At 39.3% G+C, this 5,183-nt stretch overlaps 1 protein-coding gene across 1 annotated transcript in view; it reads right to left on the reverse strand.

Moving 5' to 3' along the window:
• The window catches only part of LOC135409124 (targeting protein for Xklp2-A-like), a 38,798-nt gene that overhangs the window by 33,370 nt on the left and 245 nt on the right, over positions 1–5,183 (reverse strand).

A 5,183-nucleotide genomic window follows, 5' to 3' on the forward strand; every position in this document is an offset into this window, starting at 1 on the left:
AGGCCACCTGCCAAAGTGTTTGCCATATAAAACACCAGTGCAAAAATTATCTCAGAGGAAAGAAGGGAAGGCTTTCCCAGGAATCTGAATACAAACACAAGACTGAGATGGCAAGTGGTTTCAGAAGCAGAAAAGAGTGAGGACACATAGCCTGAATGGAAGCTAAAAGAAAGTGAACTCTAGTTCTGGGTAGACACTGGATGGGATGGAACCATGCAGAATAAAATAGTCTGTTTTTTGTTTTTCCTGTTTTATTGCAGAAAAGGGTCTTTAAGTTGTAAGTAAATCAGAATGCACCAAAGAAATACCTAGCACATATCTTCATTTTCTGCTTCTAAATGAGACGAGCTGTGTTTCCCTGTGCTTTCAACTCATTGCTTAACTCATGCAGGTGCTTTCTAAGGGAGGTTAAGAAGTCCAAGAGAAAATCCCATTGAGTCAGCATGTAATCCAGTTGAAGAAATTCTTATGTAAGGTGGTAGAAATACTTGCAAAAATTAAATACTGACTAACACATTTGAAATGGAAACTGAAACTGAACTTTGCAAAAGCAATGAAAATAGCAAGCCTAAAGCACCCCAAGAAGTCATGAAGGATGACATTTCATACAAGAGAAGAGCTTTGATGCAAAGACTTTGTTGGGAATGAGAAGTCAGAGCAGATTGCTCTCTCAGCTTCAGATGTCAAAATGGAATGGCAATTGGACAATTATTTGAGGAAATTTATGCTAGGCAAACTTTGGTGAGTCTGGAGTTTGCTAGTGACAGTGATCTTCAGAAGGATTTACAGAACTGACAAATCAGCGTCATAAAGAAATTAAAAGGATGACACAGGAGAAAGAATTGGGAAGTGAATGACTGGAGAATGTGGATTAAATGGAGCTTTGTTACATGTTCCTAGCCTTTTTCTAAACCACGCAAAGCAAGAGGAGAAAGGTCAGATAATCCTAGCTCACAGGATACAAAAAACCCCTCCACTTCCACTGAAAGGAAAATCCAAAGCTTGTTTCTCTGAAACAATAAGACTCATTTGTCCCAGATGAATGGCTGGAAAGGCATAGGAGAGAAGGGCATTTCCCATCTTCAGCCTAAATGTTCCAGCTCTGCTGATGCTGCAGAATTTACCCAAGGAGGAATCAGTTACAGCTAACACAGTCACCTCATGGGCAGTTTGGAAGTAGTCATCCATCAGAGTGGGCTGAAATACAGCTAAGATTTAACAAAAACACATGGCAGACACTTCCAAACATCAACAAGGAATTTTACGATGCATTAGCAATGGACATGTCTGTTCACCTTGATCTTAGATTTGCAGGATTAGATCAAGTAAAGCATGTAAAAGATCTTCTCATAAATTTGGAGTCTGGATTTTTTGCTGCAGCAGTGTAGTACTGGAAAGGAAAACACCCTGTGAGGAAGCCTGAAGCTGGTGTTCATTCACCTTGTGAGTACAGCTTGCTGTCTAATAACTGAATGGAAAGGGGAGGGGACATTGAATCTGGTTCATCTACTTTATGAATAACTGTAAACAAAATATTGGTTTATAACCATAACAAAATATGAAACAAGAAAATTTAATTTTCACCTATGAAAGCTTTATTGGCAAACTACTCCACATCTTGCAACTCTTTTAAGGGAATGATGAGAGAGCATAAGGAAGGCTCTCTTAGCTTTCAGATTGCTATTGCAAAAGCATAACCTGCGGCTTCATTTTCAGTTGGTAGCGTAAGATCACCCAATCTTTGCCCTCAACCTCACCCACAAGCCAACTTGTTGCAACAACCACCACGTGTGAGGAGAGGTTTTGAGATGAGTGGGTGGAAATCAACGTAGCAGGAACATTTGTGATTTTGTTGTTGTGTCAGATACCACCCACAACCCATCCTTGGAGCACAAACCTTCACCACTACCACCAATATCTTTGGCAACAGCTTTTGAAAATACTGCAAATTGACCTTAGACAGTTTCAAAAACTGCTAGGTTTTGCATATATGCTAAAAGTATGTTTCTTGGTTTTGCTAATAGAATACATAATATTAAAATCTGGGGTCAAGTTAAGGCATTTCTGTATCTGTAGCTCCTTTTAGATATCTTTCAGAGAAGTGTTTTGTCCTGAGCACCATTCACAGTAGCAATTGTGTGTGTATTCATATAGCTTTTATAAACTAAAACAGAAAATATCAAAGCACCAAAAATAATGATGGAGGATGTCAATGAGTTAATAGTCAGGGACACAACTCCTGGACAAGCGTGACCACAAGTAAATCTTGGATTTGTTGTTTTCTTCTATACCTTCTGAGATAGTGATTTGCCCTGCACAGCAGAACAGATCTTAGCCTTTCTTTTTCGCTTACTAGAGGATTTGCAGAGCAGGAAAAGAAGATTACAATTCCTCTCAGCAGAAAGTAATCCTTTTAAGTTAGGTATGTCAGCATTCATTGAGAAGTGTGGGAAAGTGCATGCTACTTAAAATGCTTGACAGGTCTCAGAGAAGCGTGGTGGCAGGAAGATGGGAGCAAAGCCCCCAGTTGTGATTACAATGGCCCCCAAATTAGAGACTGTTAGAGGGGGCAGTGAAAACAGAGTTCAGGAGCAAGGATTAATTTTAATGTTTATTGAGCTTGGTAAATTCACAGCAGTAAAGTTCAAAATTATAACCTAGAATGGTATCTGTTCATTTGAAACTCATGGTAAACAAATTTTCTGTTTACAAGGTCACTTCAGAGATGGTGGTTCTGTCCTGTAATTTTACTGTGCATCAGGATGTTAGTAGTGTGTTACTGAGTATCCCATAAACTGATGGATCTGCTATACCTGATACATATTCTGAGCAGCTCATAATTCCTTCAGTACACATTTGATCTGTTTGGAAAGTTATAGTCTTATTATAATAATCATACTTAGCCCAAGACAGAACTCATTGTTATGAATTTCATTGTACAGTTTATGAGTTTGAAAACTTGGATTAAGGCATTATCAGCAATGCTCTCATGAGATGATGAGCAAGGTCAGAAACTATTCTGGACCCAGTAATTGCAAAATAATTCAGGCTTAATATGTAAGGCTGAAGTTAAAGAGTACCCAGAATTCAGCTGAACCTCATCTGAGCAGCTGATGAGATCCTACTGACAAGGCAATAACACAAAAACTGTTAGGCAGTAGAAAAATGAACTTTGAAGTAATATGAAAAGAGGTAAAGAAAATGGCCAGGAATTCAGTGATGGAAAGTCCACACTGACAGGTGTTTGCAATACAGCTGCAGAAAAATTAAAGTAACAAAATTTAAAAAAATCCAAACCCACACTTCTAATAGAGCAACATAAAGAGCAACAACTGACAAGAAGGGCTTGGAAATGCTGAGAAGGAGAATGATTGTGAAAGTATAAAATGAAGTGTAAATTTAATAGAAAAAAAAGAGAAACAAAGCAACAAATTGCATAAAATAGCTGAAGATATCAGGCAGCTCATAATGTATCTGTAACAGCATAATAGCTGCACATCTCTATTGTGAGAGAATGCAATTTTATTCACTCTAATTTAGCACAGGACAGTCAACACAGTCATTTCAAATCTGTTGTTCGCAATCCAAGATAGCTTCTTGACAGCTTTTAACAAACGAAGTGCTTCATAATGTAGACTGTTAGGGACAAGCGAAAGAACCAAACCCAGGGTCAGCAGTGGAATACACAAAATGCAAGTCTTTCAGGAATGTATCGCACAAGAGATCTTTATTCTTTTGTATTTTAAGAAGTCCACATTTCAATTTTGCTGATATTATACATAATTCCTGCATTTTGTCTTCTACTGAATTCCCTCCTCCCCACCTCATGCTCAAAGCTTCTTATTTCCTCAGCCTGAGTGACAACTGCAGGTGCTTCTATAGTGGATATTGCAATGCAAACCAGTATTTAAATGGCCTGCTTTGGCTAAAGGGTTCTTTGTTTGCATGTAACAACTCTCCTCGCATTCTCTCTTAACAAATACTGTCCATATGATTGGAATATAAAGGCTTGGAAGTACTTAAATGGGAAGTCCACCATGTGTTACACTGAGGATCAGATACCACGGTACACGGAGAGGCTCTTCCACTTTTAAGGGTGGCTATTCAGAGAATGGCAAAAGACAACATTTTCTCATCTGTCCTTCACTTTCCAACAAAAATGTTCCTTTTCTCTTTTATTTTAAGTCAATAATTACAGTAGAGTATTTAAAAGACCTAGTCAGACCTGGGAACTCATTGTAGTAGGCAGACTGCACAGCACATTTTGAAACGCTCCCCTAAATGAACACATATATATAACTTTTAATTCTATGTTATCCAGAAGGTATTTAAATAGTCAAAACAATCTGAATTTATTATTAGCATGGTAGTTCACAATCGAGTTTGAAGGCAAGCTACAGAGTAGCACAGTTGGTTCCTCTGATTTGATTTTATCAATTAAAAACAATAAAGGTAGTTATCAGGAGTTTATTTCAGCCAGATTACGTAGGCAAGTGAATTTCTTGCTGTTCTGGTCCAACTATCAAGACTAGAGGGCTTGTGCAAGATCACCCATCTGCTGCTAGACAGAAACCTGGGTGTGAAACAAACCCTCAGACCTTATCCTGTCTTCCATTGCTCTCCTATTTCTGGAAGGGTCTGGAGCACGAGCCTGATGAGGACTGGCTGAGGGAACTGGGCTTGTTTAGACAGGAGAAAAGGAGGTCAGGGGAGACCTGATTGCTCTCTGAAGCTACCCAAAAGGAGGTTGTAGCAGGGTGGGGGTCGGTCTCTTCTCACAAGGAACAAGCCATAGGAGAAGACGAAATGGCCTCAGATTCTGCCAGGGAGGTTTAGATTGCATATTAGGAAAAATTTCTTCCCTTAGAGAGGGATCAGGCTTTGGAACAGACTGCCCAGGGAAGTGGCGGAATCACATCCCCGAAAGTGTTCAAAAATAGCGTGGATGTGGCACTTGGGGCCATGGGTTGGTGATCATGCGTGCTGGGTTAATGGTTGGATTTGATAATCTTAGAGGTCTTTTCCAACCCTCACGATTCTAAAGCTACATCATCTGCATTCTCCCTCTTTTTAGAGGTTTTCAAGAGGCTTACACTTCTCGCTTGTACTAAATTAACAGTTTAAATTATTTGGAGGATGAAAGCCTATTTATTCCCCCAAGGCAAAGACCGCTCCTTTCAGAC

Source organism: Pseudopipra pipra, chromosome 1 (genome assembly GCF_036250125.1).
Source record: "Pseudopipra pipra isolate bDixPip1 chromosome 1, bDixPip1.hap1, whole genome shotgun sequence".
Taxonomy (NCBI): domain Eukaryota; kingdom Metazoa; phylum Chordata; class Aves; order Passeriformes; family Pipridae; genus Pseudopipra; species Pseudopipra pipra.